The sequence below is a fragment of the Hyperolius riggenbachi genome, chromosome 12, assembly GCF_040937935.1.
Source record: "Hyperolius riggenbachi isolate aHypRig1 chromosome 12, aHypRig1.pri, whole genome shotgun sequence".
Lineage (NCBI taxonomy): Eukaryota > Metazoa > Chordata > Amphibia > Anura > Hyperoliidae > Hyperolius > Hyperolius riggenbachi.
This window is the reverse complement of record NC_090657.1, coordinates 91445336-91465162: the sequence shown is the minus strand read 5'-3', so window position 1 is coordinate 91465162 and position 19827 is coordinate 91445336. Positions and strand designations below refer to the sequence as shown.

Here is a 19827-nt window from a genome sequence, read left to right as displayed (position 1 = left end):
TCGCTGGTTGCCGGGACCCTATTCTTCTTCGGATAAATGTGCACAGCCACACCATGCAGGCTTAGTGACAGCCCGCGCAGTAAAAGTGAGGCCGCACAAACCTATTCAACAAGCTCATCAAATAGGTTCAGAGACCCAGCTCTGAAACAGTGAGCTCCAGGGGGACGGGGAATTATCCAGAGGCTTCTTTCTACTGAGCTCAGGGATGTGGAGTCGATACAAAAACCATCCTACTCCATTTATGAAACCACAGACTACGACTCCAGGTACCCAAAATTGCTCAGAGTCCTCAACTACACAGCCCGGACTGAGGTAAGTATAATTTTGTCCAAATTTGGTGTCTGGTAAATGAAACTTTGCCACTGCAGCTAACTGGAAAAATTACATTTTGTGAATCCACAAGTAGAGAAGTGACTACTAGATTGCAGACAGATCAGGTCCTGCAAGCGGCTACCCCTTTTTTCCATTGGGAGCTGCAGTCATTTTCGATTTGGCCTAGAATATGAAATAGGCAACGTTTCCCTGTGCAGCACACATACAGGGAAATACTGCAGATCTGGTCCCTATTTTACAATGCTACATTTGGGGTAAGGCTTGTAAGGAGAAAAGGTATTGTTTAGGGTTAGGCAGGGGGGGGGGGGGGGGGGCGATGAATCAGTACAGGGAATGTTGTGTGTGAGAATAGAGTTAGGTTGCATTTTATGATAGTAATAGCTTTGAGCAATTAGGTTGCAGTTTATGCTAGTACCGACTATAAAAAAAATTGCAGCTGGTAGCAAAATCTGATGAAGTTGCAAAAAATTTCACTACCACAGCATTTTCCCCCATGGCAGTCTATACGCTGTGCTCTGACAGAGCTGGCTCCTTTATGCCACTAGGAGCGAGACTCAGCCCCAAACACAGGCTGTGTGGAGCCCATGCCAGAAGACACCTCCTTAGCCACACATGTCATGCCCATCAGCCGATCCTATCCGGAAAGAGGGGATTTCAGGGGACACCGGCCCCTCCAGCTCGCTTGTGGCGTCTATCCCGGCAGTGCCCTCTCCCGGTACCTACCCATCCACCTGTGAAGAACCCGTCCACCCCGCAGCCCCGGGCTCACCTATCTGCCTGTATCCGCCTCCTCTCTCCCGCCGGGAGACCCTTCTCTGCTTCCTTCTCCTCCGGCCTCTACTTCCGCCTTTCCTGTCTCACTTCCGGGTACGCCCCACTGTCATCTGCGCTGACTGTCATCTGCGCTGATTAGGAGGTTTCAGGGAGATACAGTGCTGTCAGCCAATCAAAACACTGATTGTTTGGTCTGTGACTAGCAGAGGCGCCGGAAATGAGGTGTATGTTGTGGAATGCGGAAACAGTGCTGCCAGGGGGGCTGGGAATTGTAGTTTTCTCCTGAGGAAATGCTGTGATTGAGTTTCCATTTTCTTGCATCGGCTAGATACTAGGTAGATACTAGACTGCAAGATGAGATTGTGTCCCTATCCAAGTCCTAATGCATGGGCATTCTATAGTGTGAAGGGCAAATTCTCCTGGCATATGATACTTTCACTCTGGCAACTTCTGTAGAGCTCTGTTCAAAGGACTTGTTAGTGGTAGGTACAGTAGAATCCTTTTATAATAAACTTCAAGGGACCATGCAAAGTGGTTTACTATATCACAAATTGCTATACTCAAGCACATAACAGTATATTATAGTACCGTATCTTAATTTAGTCAGTAATTGGTCATTTTTTCTTTTACAGTACCTTCTGAACATAAAGCACAGTGCTCAATATGCAGGGATTTGCATGCAATAATCATGTAACAGCTTGCACAGGACGTTAATGCAGGTACAGTTGGAGGAAATTGCAGCGCTTTCAAATATAGGCTGTACCCAAACTGATAAGCTACATAGATGTGTAGAGCCCAAACAAGGGCAAATTACACAACTTGTATTCAAAACAGATGCAGCAAAGGAAGCTTCAAAAACAGCCTGTGCACAGATTGTTCAATACTATACAATGCAGGTACAGTACTTATAGTGTGCTTGTCTGTTTACATTTCTGATGATACTGTACCATTTCAGTCATGCACAAGCAAGTCACAGATGACAGGCTATTCCCTCAGTAAAAATCAAAAACCGGCAATATTTCAGTTGTGGCGCTGGACAAATATATTCTATCAAGTGGGCTGCAGAAGTATAAAAGGGGTTAACTCTCGTCCCCACCGTACAACAGTAGAAAAATATATAGCTTACATCTGCGCCTCAAATAGTTAAAATACTGTATTGATCTTTAATAAAACCGTATCATACAGATATAGCTTTTTACAAATAAAATGATAAAAATAGACCCATTGCAGATATACAACCGAAAAACACTTCCAATCAGAGATCAAAACCTACACATACCACTCCTAAACGATCTTGTATTGTGACGTCTGTTATGATTGTCAATAGTGCACTATTAGGCCCATAATTACCAGTAACATGCAAATATATTCCGGTAAATCCTTTCCATCCACTTGTTAATCATCCATAGATTGATATCTCTTGAATTCAAAGAACAAATTAGGCAATAAAATCAGCAGTCTATAGCACCATAAGGTCCGCAACGGCGGAAATACAAGTCTCAAATTACAGCAGCAGGAACGATGGTCATGGAGCTTACACAGGAAGCACAGGTCTCACTGGCAGGTGCTTTTGAGGTAATCCACGCAGGCCTAGAGTATTCTACAGATAGCCAGCAGGCTACAAGTGGCTGGCAGCCTGCTAAATGACCACGGTTCATGGGTCTCCAACTGATGTATGACACATGCGCCTATCCACTTTCCACTATAGCCGGATTCAAAATACCACAGGGGCCAAAAAAGTTTACTATAACAAAAGTTCTATTCTATCTGGGTTTATTATACCCGTCATTACTCCCATATACTTATAATGGTACTTGGCCGGGACCTGAACATTAACTTCTTAACGACTGCATCATGCCAATAGCAGCTCCCCCAGGACCATGTAACGCCAAGATTCCAGGGGATTGCGTGTGCTAATGCAAGTGCATCCCCTCTTGAATGACGGAGTTTCACTCCTTCATCAGTCTCCCAGCGGAGATCGCCACTAGGAGACTTATTTACATCGTACAGCGCTGCGATCTACAGCAGCGATGTACTTGGGACAGCCGTGTCACTCGGCAGTCCCCTGGGAGGCACGAGTGATCGGCTCTCATAGGCTGATGCCTGTGACGGCTGGTGGGGGGTAGAAAAAAAAAGGAAAATGTATTGAAAACCCCCCCCACAATCGAATAAAATAAATAAATAAACAAACATCCCAGCAGCAATCAGAGCCCACCAACAGAAAGCTCTGTTGGTGAGCAGAAAAGGGCGGGGAGGGGAAATCACTTGTGTGCTGAGTCGGACGGCCCTGCAGCAAGGCCTTAAAGAGAATCTGTAACGTCAAAACGTCCCCTGGGGGGTACTCACCTCGGGTGGGGGAAGCCTCAGGATCCTAATGAGGCTTCCCACGCCGTCCTCCATCCCTCAGGAGCCTCGCTGCAGCCCTCCGTACAAGATGACGTCAATATTTACTTTCCCGGCTCCTGCGCAGGCGCTCTGACGGCTGTCAGCTCCGAAGTAGGCGGAAATACCCGATCGCCGTCGGGTCTGCTCTACTGCGCAGGCGCAACTTTCCGGCGCCTGCGCAGTAGAGCGGACCCGACTGAGATCAGGTATTTCCGTCTACTTCGGAAGATATTCTGCTAACAGTCTACAAAATAAAAAAAAAAAAACAGAAACATGGAGATAAATAAAGGATCATCACACCCTCCTAAATATACTTGGTGTTATCCAGTAGTAGTTTTTTCTGCAACACTCCTTTCACTAGGCCTTGTCTAGCCTTGGTAGCCGATGCTCAAGTCTCCTGTGGGTAACAAATACATGCCAAAGAAAGACTCAATTGGCTAAATAATCTTGCGTTTATTACAGGCTTTCTCAATCAGGGTTTCTTGAGTACTCTGCAGGGGTTCCTTGGCATTTTCCCTCATATGTGGGGGAAGTATAATAGAGCACATCATAATAGGGGATACTGTAAAAATAATCACTAAATTGGGGATCAAAATAATAATGAGCAAATTCATAAAAAGCACTAGGATAAGGACACAGTAAAATGAAGGGTACTGTATTGGGGGTAGTGACATAATACCTTCACCTATTTTTAAAGACCATGCCTCCTGCTAAATAAATGCAGAGGTTCCCCAAGATCAAAAAATTGTTTGCAGGGTTCCTCCAGGGTACAAAAGCTGAGAAAGACTGCTTTATCAAATCTCAGCAGTTACTCAACATATTTCGGGGTTACCAAAAAAACATTTTTAACAAGTGTACCAAAAAGTACCTGGAAAAATACTGTCAAAATTAATCTGAGAATGTTCTTGCTTGCTGGTGGCTTAACCACTTTAGTGGTTACCCCGAGTCAGGCTCAGGCCAGAAATCTGAAGGTCAGAGCAGTAACCTTGAGCCTAACTGGTGGTAGCCGCCGGGATGTATGGAGAGACAGTGCAGCGTGGCGGCGTTTCAACTCTCCTCTCCCGGGATCCAGATGCTGGCAGCCATTCTTTTTCTGGTCCTCGGATGCTCTCGATCCCTCTGGTGAGATCCCCATCTGTCGTCATGACAACAGACGGCAATCTAACTATAGGGGTAGAGTGCCACTCATTGGACAGAGGGAAAATTGCAGTGCAGGGTCCAGCGGATGTGGACAAATAAGTTAGAAATAAGTATTTTACATAAACATTTTAATATTATTAAATAACAAAGCTGAAATGGGGGAGGAAAATGGCCTAGGTAAAATATCATAACATGATGCACATTACACAATACATTTGCAACATATCCAACAAAACTTAGCTAGTTGCTGCAGAAACAAATATGTGCACATCGTTGCAAATACATTTTTACAAGATTATAAAAGATGTTAATTAGGTTTATGTGTTGAATGTCAGAATGCAACAGAAATGAGGTAAGGGATTCAAAAGTGCAATGAGCTTTGGATTCTTGCCCTGATAAGTATTGTGACCAAAGACCAATCCCATGAGGACTTAAAGCGGACCTGAACTCAGAACTCCTCTCTGCTCTAAAAGATGCACAACAGCATAATGACCTTTAAAAAAAAACATTTCTTTGTTACAGCTGATACAAATCCTAAAATACATCAGAAATATTGTGAGGAGCACCTGGCTGTGGCTGGTTTATGGTGAAATTATGTTCTTTACACTTCTGGACTATGGCCTCAATGGTTGCTCACTGGAACATTCAGAAGCTTAGAAATATGTCTGTAACAAATGTCATCAGTGTAAAGTTGGGAAGGTCTTGAGAGTGCGCTTTGCTTTTATCCTTCATGAGATGTACACACAAGCAGATAAGATGCATTTTACTGGAGCTGTGGAAAGAATGGTTAAAGAGAACCTGAGGCATCAAGCATGTAAAAAAGTTAATACCTAAGGAGAAAGAGGCCTCTGGATCCTCCAGGAGCTTCCCACGCTGTCCTCCAGTCCTCCGCAGCTGACCGGGACCTTCCCTAGTATCAGCTCCTCTTCTGGCACAATCGTGGCTTACTGCACAGGCGTGGCTGTACTCGTGCAGGGGCCATATGGCTGTGCTTGTGCCTGAAGAGGAGTGCGGCCCTGAGGTTCCTGCCGATAAGCCCTTATTGGTAATTATCGTGGGGGTACACACCCATCATCGGGGGACCAGCGGATGGATTGGAAAGCCTGTATAGGATCCAGAGGCTTCCCTCTTCTAAGATAAGTATTTCTTTCTGTACCCAAGGTTAACCTCGGGTACACTTTAACCTCAGGTAAGACTTTAAGTACTACTGTATTTGTGTGCTGCAATGAAATAATTATAGGGTCTAAAGAAAAAATTATTTCAAAATAGGCTGTAAATGAATACAGAGGAAAATAACAGGGGGGAAACAGAGGTCATACATAGGTGTCAGTATATTTGCAAACACCAAGGTGGAGCACATTCTCCACTTACCTGTCCAGCCTGCATGGTCCCTCCTGCGTCCTTTATCTCCCAGATGCCACATCTCTTTGACCATGTGAGTATGTACATGCTGCCGGGTCATGGAGAGGAGGCATTGGTGGAACAGCACAGGAGTGCTACTGTATGGCAGGTTACACTGCAAGTACTTTGCAGGGGTTCCAGGGGAGATCTAGTCACTTGGAGGAGACCTGGGGGGGGGGGGGGGGACTGACTGACAGCCGGATCTGGTGATAGCGACAGTCCCATAGAGTTTTAATAGGTTTCATGCTGAAATCTATTAACAATCTATTTGCAGTGTGTGGCAGTAAAAGATCTCTCTTTGATAAGATTTCAAACAGAGACAGAGCTATAATTTTCCCAAATCCAGGCGGCCATCAATTAATGTATGGCCACTTTTTTGTACACAGATTCTTATGCTGGGAATACACGGTGCGTTTGAAATTATCAATCGAGCCGCTGATGGCTCGATTGATAATTTCCGACCTATCCGATACCCCCCCGGATCGATTCCGCGCTTGATACCGGCGGGGAGAACAATAGAAGAAACGCACAGAAGATTAGGAGATGCCTGCGGGGACGAGCGGGAATCGATCCGCACACGCGCGCGCGGATGAGCGGGGACGAGGCGGTATCGAGCCAGTGGCTCGATTCCGGTGCACAAACGCACCGTGTATTCCCAGCATTAGAACCTCTGCTGAGTTCTTATTGTTGCCCTTCATTTTCTGTCTCCAGGACCACCAGAGTTCAAATGAAAGCCTTGGGAGTCCTAGGAACTGGAAGTAAGGTAAGATCTCACCAGTGGGGACACAGAAAGCAGTACAATTCCATAAGAGGTTCTAATCAACACTTTGTTGCAATTTCCAAAGCAAAATATATTTTTTGTTAGGAGTTGGGCTTTAACACATTTTACAATTTTTAAGGTTATTTTCCAGGCAGAAATATGAAGACATTTTTTTAATTCCCCATTGGCAGCTATCCAAATTATAGCTGAAATATATATCTCTGTCTGTCGGTCTGCCTGTCTACAGGTGAAACTCGAAAAATTAGAATATTGTGCAAAAGTTAATTTATGTCAGTAATGGGACTTAAAAGGTGAAACTAATACAGGTAGTCCTCGCTTTACGAACGCCCCGCCGATACGAACGGGCCGCCGATAGCTCCGCCCCATCGATGATGTCACCGCGAGTGCCGGATTTCTATGATTTACATGTTTTTAAGTAGTTTAAAATTGACCTAAAGACGCCATGTGTGTGTGGGGAGGTGAGCAGCTACATACCGCACACCTCCCGTGCCCTGGCGTCACCCTCTGCCTCTACTAAACACCTCCGTATCATTACAGAGATCCGTGTCCTCTGACGCAGGCCGGGAGGCGACCCGGCATTCTGCGCATGCGCAGAGCAGTAACAGTATCTGGGTCAGAGGACGCGGATCTCTGTAATGATACGGAGGTGTTTAGTAGAGGCAGAGGGTGATGCCAGGGCACGGGAGGTGTGCGGTATGTAGCTGCTCACCTCCCCACACACACATGGCGTCTTTAGGTCAATGATAAACTACTTAAAAACTTTTAAATCACAGAAATCCGGCGCTGTCCCGACTTAAGGACAGATTCAGGTTAAGAACGAGATGACAGTCCCTATCTCGTTCGTTAACCGAGGACTACCTGTATGTGAAATAGACTCATTACAGGCACAGCGAAATATCAAAAGCTTTTATTGGTTATAAGTTTGATGATTATGAAAACATCAAAATCTCAGATAGTTAGAATATTGTAAAAAAAATGTTCAATATTCTAGGCTCAAAGTGACAGATTCTAGTCAGCTAATTAATCCAAAAAACACCTGCTGAGCCTTTACTGTAGCGAGAGGTATGTGGAGGCTGCCATATTTCTTTCTTTTTAAAGGGAACCAGAGGCCCCAGAAAGAAGATTTTATACATACCTGGGGCTACCTCCAGCCCCATACGCACGGATCGCTCCCACGCCGCCCTCCTCCGCTTCCTGGATCCGCCGGTACCGGGTCCCGCAGTTTCGGCCAGTCGGCGGCAGCACGCGAGCAATTGTCCACCTCACAGGGGCTCCCAGCATACCCGTACGCGTGCAGCTGCATACTGCGCAGCTGTAAGGGCATATATGGAGGGAGCCCCTGCTCATGCGGACATTTGGCCGCGTCCGCCGGAAGTGACGGGACCCGGTACCGGCGATCCAGGAAGCGGAGGATGGCGGCGTCGGAGCGATGCAGGATTATGGGGCTGGAAGAAGCCCCAGGTATGTATAAAATCTTTCTTTCTTTTTAGAGATTCCGGCGTCTCTGGTTCCCTTAAAGCAATATGAGTTGCCTGGCTATCCTGTCGATCCTCTGCCTCTGATACTTTTAGCCATGGACCCTGAACAAGCATGTAGCAGATCAGGTGTTTCTGACATTATTGTCAGATCTGACAAGAATATCTGCATGCTTGTTTCTGGTGTTACTCAGACACTACTGCAGCTAAATAGACCAGCAGGGTTACCAGGCAACCCCTTAAAGAGACACTGAAGCGAGACTAAATCTCGCTTCAGGTCTTATATATAGCAGGGGCACGTGTGCCCCTGCTAAAACGCCGCTATCCCGCGGCTTAACGGGGGTCCCTTCACCCCCAACCCACCCCCCGCAAACCTGGGTCGGAAAAAGGTCGCTGGAGCTGATCTTCCTGGAGGCAGGGCTAACGGCTGCAGCCCTGCCTCCAGTCGCGTCTATCAGACGCGCATCGCCGCCTCTCCCCCGCCCCTCTCAGTGAAGGAAGACTGAGAGGGGCGGGGGAGAGGCGGAGGTACGCGTCTGACAGACGCGCATGGGGCAGGGCTGCGGCGGTTAGCCCTGCCCCAACCAGGAAGCGCTCCCCCGCTGCTCGGAGGGGGTTTGGGGGGACAGGGACCCCCGTTAAGCCGCGCTATAGCGGCGTTTTAGCAGGGGCACGCATGCCCCTGCTAGCTATGAGGTCTGAAGCGAGATCTATTCTCGCTTCAGACTCTCTTTAAGGACCAGACACTTTTTTTCCATTCAGACCACTGCAGCTTTAACGGTTTATTGCTCGGTCATACAACCTACCACCTAAATGCATTTTACCTCCTTTTCTTGTCACTAATACAGCTTTCTTTTGGTGCTATTTGATTGCTGCTGTGATTTTTAGTTTTTATTATATTCATTAAAAAAGACATGAATTTTGTCAAAAAAAAATTTTTTTTAACTTTCTGTGCTGACATTTTTCAAATAAAGTAAAATTTCTATATACATTTTTGTCCACATTTATTGTGCTACATGTCTTTGATAAAAACAATCCAATAAGTGTATATTTATTGGTTTGGGTAAAAGTTAAAGCGTTTACAAACTATGGTGCCAAATGTGAATTTTCTCATTTTGAAGCATCTCTGACTTCCCTGAGCACCTGTCATGTTTCATGAGGTGCTAGAATTCCAGGATAGTATAAATACCCCCAAAATGACCCCATTTTGGAAAGAAGACATCCCAAAGTATTCACTAAGAGGCATGGTGAGTTCATAGAAGATTTTATTTTTTTTTGTCACAAGTTAGCAGAAAATGACACTTTGTGACAAAATTTTTTTTTTTAAGAAAAAGTTTCCATTTCTGCTAACTTGTGACAAAAAAAATAAATGAAATCTGCCACAGACTCACCATGCCCCTTTCTGAATACTTTGGGGTGTCTACTTTCCAAAATGGGGTCATTTGTGGGGTGTGTTTAATGTCCTGGCATTTTGGGGGGTGCTAAATTGTTAGCACCCCTGTAAAGCCTAAAGGCGCTCATAGGACTTTGGGCCCCTTAGCGCACCTAGGCTGCAAAAAAGTGTCACACATGTGGTATCGCCGTACTCAGGAGAAATAGTTTTGGGGTGTATTTTTACACATACCCATGCTGGGTGGGAGAAATATCTGGTACTGGTTTTTTTATTTTTTTATTAATTCAGTGTACTACTAGCATGGTAATGCTGGTATGACCTGCTGTTTCATATGGAGTGTGATTTAAAGGATACCCAAAGTGACATGTGACATGATGAGATAGACATGTGTATGTACAGTGCCTAGCACACAAATAAAATAACTATGCTGTGTTCCTTTTTTTCTTTCTTTGCCTAGAAGAGTTAAATATCAGGTATGTAAGTGGCTGACTCAGTCCTGACTCCAACTATAAAACACTTTCCTAGCAGAAAATGGCTCCTGAGAGCAGGAAAGAGCTAAAAAGGGGAATTTCTTAACAGTGAGGGTCACACTATAGTCACTTCCTGTCTGAGTCAGGAATGAGTCAGTCACTTACATACCTGATATTTAACTCTTCCATGCAGAGAAAGAAAAAAAAGGAACACTGCATAGTTATTTGTGTGCTAGGCACTGTACATACACTTGTCTATCTCATCATGTCACATGTCACTTTGGGTATCCTTTAATGACAAGTCCAATCTAAAGTGTTACTGACCATGGTAAACAAGCAATTAGAGAGTTTTAGCAGTGCCCAAGAAATGAGGAAGGCTTATTTCTCCTTGCGAGTTTCACATTCAGGAATAAAAATCAAATAAAACATTTACTGTAACTACTACATTTTTTTAAATTTCCCCCATACTACAGACAATATGATAGGGCATACTGTAACTATGTATTGGAGACATTGAGCTTTTACATTTTTTTGTGCTTCCTTGCAGCATTTTGTTCTTATAAATATTACTGGTTTGAAGATGTTATTCAATAAAGTGGAGGTGAAAACCGTAGCAGCGGTGCTCAGTGCAACGTGTACTTAACATGTCCTTCCGACTGTCCTTTCAGCCATGCATTTATCCATCCATCACACTGGGATAAGGTAACATTTCTTAGAACTAAATTAATATTAATTGTAAGATTAGCATATCACCTTGCTGTAATCTTAGGCCCGGTTCACATTAGCGGTTGTTTGCCAAACGGACCGGATGACCTGACCGGATCCGGACCGGATCCGGATCGGAACCGTACGGTTCTGATCCGGATCCGATCCGGATCCGGTCAGGTTGCATCAGGTGGTAATCAGGATGCGATCCGGATCCGTTTGGCAAAGTAACGTAAAAAAAAAAAAAAAATGTTGGGGTCTGGGAGGTCAGCAGAAGGGGGACCTGTGGAATCAGGCCCTCTGCTGTTTAGCACTCACCTCCACCTCCGACATGCTGCCAACATCCTGCCAACACCTCCAGCTCGTGCTGCTCCACTCCGAAATGCTTGCCCATGTGTCCCCAGCCAATATCGCCGCAACAATCCGCATAGGAAGTGGGGTAGAACATCCGGATTTCTCAGCCAGTGTGTTGTGCGGCCTCCGGTTCCCATTTGTTTGTATTGGCCGGATGGTGCAGTCCGGCTCCGCCCCGGATACGGCTGCCGGAGGGGCCGGATGAAAAAATAGCGCATGTTGGAACGGAGGCCGGAGTCCGGATCCGGCCCGGATCCGGTCCGGCTCCGGTTCTGCAGAACGGACCCATGTGAACGGACGCATAGGCTTTAATTGCTATGCCGTGCGTCCGTTCCGTCCGTTCTGCAGGCGGTGCGGCTCCGGCACGGCGATTCCGGAGGGCCACCGCAAGTGTGAACCGGGCCTTAGTGTAATCTTAGTGTACCTGAAACTGATGAGGTCACATTTAGACTTAGCTGGGCTATTTTGGGCTATCAGAGCTGTATTCTGTCATCATGTACTTGTTGAGTTGAGAACTTCCAGTCACAAACGTTTCCTAACCATGTGTAGGCTCTCAATTGCAGTATTTTTTTGTTGTGAAAAGCTTCTTGATTATATTATATCAAATACATCACTGGTCAGGAGCCAAAACACAGGTCACTTCCCTCACCACAGACTGTCTGTGCAATAGGCTGCAGTCTTCTGAGAGAGTTCCAGTCTGTGCCTGCCTCCTTGCAGTGTGCAGAGTGGATATGATGCAAATCAAGCAGCTGTAGTCCCACCCACAAAGCCTGAAACATACCCGTGGTCGGGACGGCTGCTCTGAGCACATGATCAAAATTTCAAGACAAAATTTTTATCTGCAACGGCTATGCACTGATTACTAATCTGTTAAATAGCATTTTTACCTCTGTGCCTAGAGATGAGCTTTGAAATGTATCTCTTTTTACAGGAATTGGACAGTATGGCCTTCCATGTGACCATGCTGGAATTAAATAACTTATTATTAATACTGTACCATATAAACTTGAATTTAAGTTGACGTTATGCATGAGTTGACCCTTAAATTTTACTCTCTTAAACTGGAGTTTTTTAAGACTCAAGTAAAAGTTGGCCATGGAAAGTTAATGGCTGAAAGTAGGGACCATGATGATTACTGGCTGCTTTTCAGGACCATAAGGGGTTAATGTCTGCACCTGGGGACTAGGAGGGCTTAATGTTTGCACTTGGAGACCAGGAGGGGTTAATGTCTGAACTAGAGGACCAGGAGGGGGTCCACTTGGGAACCAGTGCAGTGCGGCAGGTCCTCAGATCTCCTCTTCACTCAGGCCAATGAGCATGCACCAGCTTCCCTCCTTAGGGGTCTGATGTCATGTGATATGCATCAAGAACTGGAGTGAAGCTAATGCACACCAACCGTGCATATAGGTACATGGGGCAGATTCATGAAGCTGGGTTCCATGACCACAGCGCGAACTAAATATAGGGCTGCATGCTATGCGCGGTCATGCAGCGTAGTGTGCCTTCCTTAGGGCCCATTTCCACCAAATCCACAGAGTTTCCCCGCAGGCAAATCACGCGTGGAAACTCTGCCATAGTGTACAATGGCGCCGCCGGCCGAATCGCTTGCGCTAATGATTCGGCCGACATTTCCATCCATTTCAGTGCGGGAGGCTGTGAATCCCATAGCCGTGCATGGCACGGCTGATGGGATTCATCTGTGTATCCGCACACCAGGAAGTGACGCCGCGCGTCTTGCAGACGTGTGCGGCACAAGAAACGAGCCTTAAAGAGACACTGAAGCGAAAAAAAAAATATGATATAGTGAATTGGTTGTGTACTATGCATAATTACTAGAAGATTAGCAGCAAAAAAAATATTCTCATACTTTTATTTTCAGGTATATAGTGTTTTTTCTAACATTGCATCATTCTATATTATGTGCAGATTACACAACACTCAGCATTCAAAATGAGTCTTTCAGAGCAGTCTGTGAAGTAATAACCTCTCCTCTAGCAGAGAAAAAGTAAACAGTTCACTTACAGTTGAGATAATAAAAGTCAGATAACAGCCCTCTCCACGACTAAAGGTAGCCATACACTGGTCGATTTGCCATTAGATCGACCAGCTGACAGATCCCTATCTGATCGAATCTGATCAGAGAGGGATCGTATGGCTGCCTTTACTGCAAACAGATTGTGAATCGATTTCAGCCTGAAACCGATCGCAATCTGTGGAGCCGCCGCTGCCGCCTGTCCCCCCCCGCGCATACATTACCTGACGCTGGCTCCCGGGCATCTTCTCCGCATCTTCTACACGCTGCACCCGCTCCATCCCGGCGCTTCCTGTGTCACTCCGTGACCAGGAAGTTCAAATAGAGCGCCCTCTGTTTGAACTTCCTGGTCACTGCAGTGACAGGAAGCGCCGGGATGGAGCGGGTGCAGCGCGGAGAAGATGCGGAGAAGACGCCCGGGAGCCAGCGTCAGGTAATGTATACCGGATCGGCCGCCGCTAGCGACGCGCTCCCTACCCGCGGGCCATCGAGGGTAATTTCCCGCACGGCGCGATCGACGGACCGATCTGATTTCGGGAGGAAATCGGATCGGCGGGTGCGTTTAGCGCAAACGATTGGCAGCAGATTCGAATCTGCTGTCGAAACGGCCGCGAATCGGGCCAGTGTATGGCCACCTTAAGACTTAGTCGGAGAGTTTATGGCTTGTTTGCATAGAGATAACAACTGGAGTTTCTTAACTCTTCCTGTACTGGAAACAATTAGACTGATGTATCTGATCTTAATGTTTTATTTCTTAGCTGTACTACACATACAAATCATAATATCATAATTTTTTTTTCGCTTCAGTGTCTCTTTAAGTTATGTGCCCTTTTTACATAGTAACATGTGCTGTGAAATAATGCGACTGCGATACTTTAGCAGAGCGGCCGCTACTATGTTAATTAACATAGTTACTATGTTAAAATAGTAGCGGCCACTCTAGTATTGGTCGCGATACTTTACAGCAATCAAGAGCGTGTGTTACTATGTAAACAGGGCGTGTAACTAAGGAAGGCACACTACACTACATGAACGCACGTAGCCTGCAGCCCTGTATTTAGTTTGCGCTACTGTCATGGAGCTCGCGCTGCTATAGTGTCATGAATCTGCACCATGGGGTTATAAAGAGAGAGGCAAGCACCCTGGGGGGGGGGGGGGGGGGGGGGGGGGGGGTTTGAAAGAGAAATACAGGCCCTGATCCCTAAGAGGAGGAGGGGGGTAGTAGTATAGTGTGCTGCTGCTCTGCTCAGGAGGAGAGAGAGAGGCTCCCCACCTTTCGGCTATAAGTTATTGAATTTAGGACTGACTCATAGATAAGTCGACCCCTATACTTTTCTTTAGTGAGTGAGACCTAAATTTCTCAACTTATAGCTGAGTATATATGGTATTATTATTATTATTATCATTAAAATTAGTTTTCATTACATCCTGAAATTCAGACTTCTGAAAGCAGTTCTGCCTCTGCTCTTTTTGAAATTACAAAGTAAGCACTGCCAACTTCACTTCTCAATGGAGTTGATGCACGAAGCAGCGGCAATAATGCAGTACGCTAAAAGCACATGGCAATATTATCGTTACTACTGCCAGCAGTGTACACGAGCCACACTATTAGCATGACCCACACTACTCGTGTACCATGAGCGTTGCTACAGTAACACTTGTCAGTACCGTGTGTTACTGTAGCAACGCTCACATCACTCGAATTTCCTGGGTCGCACTAATAGCATGACTGCGGTACACTGTTGGTGGTAGTCTGCGCACAGCAATATTATCGCTGCTTCTTGCATCTACTCAATGTTATCTTGTGTCTGAACAACTAGTAATTGTACCCACTTAAGAAAGTTTAAAAAAGTTTAAAGGTGGCCATACACTTATAGATGTGCAGCAGATTTGACCATCAGATAGATTTCTGTTAGATGCCTGTCAAGTCGATTCTGACAGGAATCTATCTGATGTGTGCCACACACTAGGAACAGATTTCCAATAAATGTCAGAATGAAATCTATTGGAAATCTTTTGGAAATCAATCTATAGGTGGCCATACACTGGTCGATTTGCCATCAGATCGACCAACAGATAGATCCCTCTCTTCTCGAATCTGATCAGAGAGGGATCGTATGGCTGCCTTTACTGCAAACAGATTGTGAATCAATTTCAGCATGAAACCGATCACAGTCTGTGAAGCTGCCGCCGCCCCCCCCTGCATACATTACTTGATCCGGCTGGTGCGAGCCCCCCGGTCTCCGATGTCTTCTTCTCCGCGCTCAGCTCCAGCTTCACTGAACTTCCTGCCGGGGGAAGTTTAAACAGTAGAGGGCGCTCTACTGTTTAAACTTCCTGCTGGGACAGGAAGTGAAGCCAGCGAAGAAGAAGACAGCGGAGACCAGGGGAGGAGGCGGCAGAGCAGGTAATGTATTGCCGCTAGCGACGGTCGTCGGGCATTCGAACGCCGCTATCGACGCACTCCCGACCCGCCAGCGATCGAGCAAAATTTTCTGCATGGACGGCTCGACGGGAATCCAGGAACTATTGATTTCAGATGGAAATCGATCGTTTTGTCAGTGTTTGCGCAACGATTTATCAGCAGATTCAATCACAGTGATCGAATCTGCTGTATATCGGTGGAAAAATCGTTAGGTGTATGGGCCCCTTAATGCTGGGTTTACACCATACAATTTTCTGTTAGATTCTTCTGTTAAGCTGGCCATACACTAGGCCGATTCCCACCAGATCGACAGCAGATTCGATCACTGGGATCGAATCTGCTGTCACATCGTTCCCGCTACACGCCGAATTTCGATCCATTTCGTCCAATCCCGTCGATCGCTCCGTGCGGAAAATTACGGTCGATCGCCCGCGGGTAGGGAGCACGTCGCTAGCGGCGTTCGAGTGCCCGACGACCGGCGAAATAGAGCGGCAATACATTACCTGCTCCGCCAGCGCGACTGCCCCCGGTCACTGCTGCTCCGTCTCCGCTCTGGTCTCCGGGTCCAGCATGCTTCACTTCCTCCTGCAGGGAGTTTAAACAGTAGAGGGCGCTCTACTGTTTAAACTTCCTGCCGGGCAGGAAGAAGTAAAGCATGCCGGACCTGGAGACCAGAGCTGAGACGGAGCAGCGGAGACGGAGCAGCGGAGACGGAGCAGCAGTGACCGGGCAGTCGCGCCGGCGGAGCAGGTAATGTATGCGGGGGGGGGGGGAGCTGCGGCAGCACCACCACCACCACCACAACAGATTGTGAACGGTTTCAGGCTGAAATTGGTTCACAATCTGTTTGCAGTAAAGGTAGCCATACATTCCCTCTCTGATCAGATTCGATCAGAGAGGGATCTATCTGTTGGTCGAATCTGATGGCAAATCGACCAGTGTATGGCTACCTTTCGATTTTTCTGTTAGAATGCATAATTAGATTATTTTCTGTAGAGAATGGTCATTATCTCTGGTGCATTGTCTTCTGTTTATCTCCTGCTGAGTAGAACAATGCCTAATTGCTTGACAGATAGATGGTAAGATAGATACATTATAACAACACATTACAAATAAAACCACAATAGTGCAGTTCCACCCCTGAGTTAAATACCAATTTTACACACAAATAAATATGGGGCTTTAAATGAACAATTATAGTCTCTTTATTCTTCTTATCAACGTCTTCACAGTTGCGGACACATGGATGACCACAGTTTTCAGATTTCCAAATCACAAATAAAACGACTGCCTGACACGTGTTTCACGATCAAGGATCGCTTCCTCAGAGGCATATAGTACACATGTGCATCACATGTGGACCCTCCTCCATCACATGTACATGTGTACTATATGCCTCTGAGGAAGCGATCCTTGATCGTGAAACACGTGTCAGGCAGTCGTTTTATTTGTGATTTGGAAATCTGAAAACTGTGTTTATCCATGTGTCCGCAACTGTGAAGACGTTGATAAGAAGAATAAAGAGACTATAATTGTTCATTTAAAGCCCCATATTTATTTGTGTGTAATTTCCAACACGTTGAACTTTATCTATCTGGCAGGTAAATTTTAGGCTACGTTTCCATTTGTGCGGCGGCATGCGTCTTGCGAGACGCGATGCCGGCACAACTGCCTCTAGCCGCGCTATGCACGGCTATGGGATTCGGACAGCTACTGTACGTACGAAATTATGCTGCAGGGCCTCAGATTTTTCCTCGGCCACGAATTCGGATGGCTCTCATAGACTTCTGTAGGCTGCTGTAATCCATCCGAATTCGTGGGCGGGGAATCGGCCGGGATTCGCAGCAGTGGAAACCCGGCCTTATGCTGGGTACACATGATGCGATTTCCCGCTCGATCCCGCTCGATCGACTGGTCGATCGATTATTTCTGACATGTTCGATCGGGTCTCGATTGAAACATGCTGTCGATTTACTCATGTTAAGTATGCAAAATCGACGGCTGTATCGATCAAAACCTGATCGAACATGTCAGAAAGAATCGATCGATCCTGCCGATCGAGCGAGAAATCGCATCTTGTAAACCCAGCATAACAGAAAATCTAGCAGAAAATTGTATGGTGTGTACCGAGCATAAATGCATTATTGGACCATTAGATCCAATGCAACTATATGGGCCATCCATCTGCTGCCATTTCCATCCTGTCAGATAGAGCAAATCGATCGAAATCAGCTGCAAATCGATTGATAGATTTGATAGAATCGATTTCCGATGGATTGGTTCTATGGAATCGAACTATCAATGAATGGCTGAGATTGATCAGTGTATGGACCCCTTTAGGCTATATAACAGATTATACTAATAGAAGGTCTTTTATGATAATAGTAACAAGACTTAAGGGGCTCATACAGTGGTCAATTTTAGCGTTTGATTGGGCAATTGATTCGATCGAATTGATCGATCGGCTGCAAATCGATGCACATTCGATCGGCCGCAGATTAATGGCTCGTAGAGTTGCATTTGAACTAATGGTACAGTACAGGGTCCATACACTGGTCGCTCTCAGCCATCGATTGATCGATTGTATAGAATCGATTGTATAGAATCGATTGATCGATCAGAAATCTATCAATCGATCGATTTGTGGCTGATTTCAATGGATTTGATCTATCTGACATGATGGAAGATCTAGGTCGATCTGCTGTTGGTAGTAGATCCATGGCCCATAGAGTTGCATTTGATCTAATGATTCAATAATGCATTAAGATAGATTTCCAATAGAGTTCCTTCTGAAATCTATTGGAAATCTGTTCCTAGTGTGTGGCACACATCAGATAGATTCCTGTCAGATTCGACTTGACAGGCATCTGCCAGAAATCTATCTGATGGTCAAATCTGCTGCACATCTATGAGTGTATGGCCACCTTTACAGTAATTGCTAATTACGGTACCCACAGGTAACCTGATAATAAGATACTCATTGTCAGAATTCTTGCAAATGATTATGCACAAAGTTTCAGTGTTCTCCATTGAGTAAAATGGTATTAAATCTACTGTGGCTGATGCTGCAGAGTTCACTTGCATGCATTTATTTGAGATTTTGAGATCATTCATAAAAGTGTGTTCGGGAAAGAAAATCCGGGCGGGAAAACACCGCATTCGGTATTTTAGACTTCTGTGTGCTCATTCATAAAAATGTGTACAGTCGTGATAGCAGTGCGGTGATTTTCCGCACTAGGCTGGCTCTAGGCTGTCGGTAGGCTGGTGGTAGGCTGGCGTAACAGGAGAAGGTGCCTGAGACCCTTCATGCGCTGCTCTCACTGCTGCTGCTTGGGAGGTCTGTCTCCATTGACTTCGCTGTAATCCGCATGCTTATCGCCACTTCCCATCCTCATACTGCTTGCTCTAATCTATATGAATTGACATTTAGTAACATTTGTTAAGATAATCACCGCACAAGGCAGTAATTTATCGCTCTGCTCGGGAATGTCAGCTTTTTGTGTGGAAACAGCCTTTATAAATAGTCATTTTGCTATGTGCTCGGTAAATTCAGCTGTTTTCAGCATTTCCGCAAATGCTTTATGAATGATAGCCTTTGAACTTGTTCTAAAGCTGAAATTATACTTTCAATTATTAGCACTTTAGCACATGTTCTGTGCACATTGTTCTCTTTATTATTTTACTGTAACAGTTTACACATTTTTTTACAGGTTTTGAATTACCTTAGCTTTATCTACATATTATTTAGTAGTAACAAGAAAATAAACATATTGGGCTCTATTCACAATCACAATGCGGTAAGAGATTTTTTACCGCTATAATTTTTTCCACATTCACTAAAAATTTTCCGCATGTTTCCCGCATGCGGGAACAATGCGTAAAAAAATTTGGGAAACTTGCGTAATTACATAGTAAGCATGCGGAAACCATGCGGGGAAAAAAGTGGCATAAAAAAACTTGTCCAAAAAAAAAAAAAAAATTAAAGTCCCGCAAACACAGCACTCAAGGCTCCAGACTCCATTTAAGCCAATGGGAAGCGAAATATATCACCAAGTACTAGTAGGTGATAAAAAATCGGTAATTAAGTCAGAAATAAGGCGCCCCTTTTTTTTTGTGACTTTTGATTTATTTGTGGGAATTACCGACTTTGTGGGAATCA

General features: G+C 45.5%; 1 protein-coding gene and 1 long non-coding RNA gene across 9 annotated transcripts in view; one reads left to right on the top strand and one right to left on the bottom strand.

Moving 5' to 3' along the window:
* Positions 1–1211, bottom strand: part of RAB5C (RAB5C, member RAS oncogene family) — a 50607-nt gene extending 49396 nt beyond the window's left edge. Inside the window, exon 1 of the mRNA XM_068262193.1 lies at positions 1103–1211. The gene's annotated coding sequence lies outside the window, so the exon portion shown is untranslated. The remainder of the gene's footprint in view (positions 1–1102) is intronic.
* Positions 1212–1231: 20 nt separating this feature from the next.
* The window catches only part of LOC137541048 (uncharacterized), a 617426-nt gene continuing 598830 nt past the window's right edge, over positions 1232–19827 (top strand). For 5 of the 8 annotated variants that reach the window (XR_011025075.1, XR_011025076.1, XR_011025069.1 and 2 more), the window contains exons 1-3: positions 1369–1589; positions 1740–2003; positions 10700–10854. This is a non-coding gene — a long non-coding RNA (uncharacterized lncRNA). Of the gene's footprint in view, positions 1330–1368; positions 1590–1739; positions 2004–6741; positions 6797–10699; positions 10855–19827 lie in introns of those variants that run through there. The other 3 variants (XR_011025074.1, XR_011025071.1, XR_011025073.1) reach the window with 3 other exon arrangements.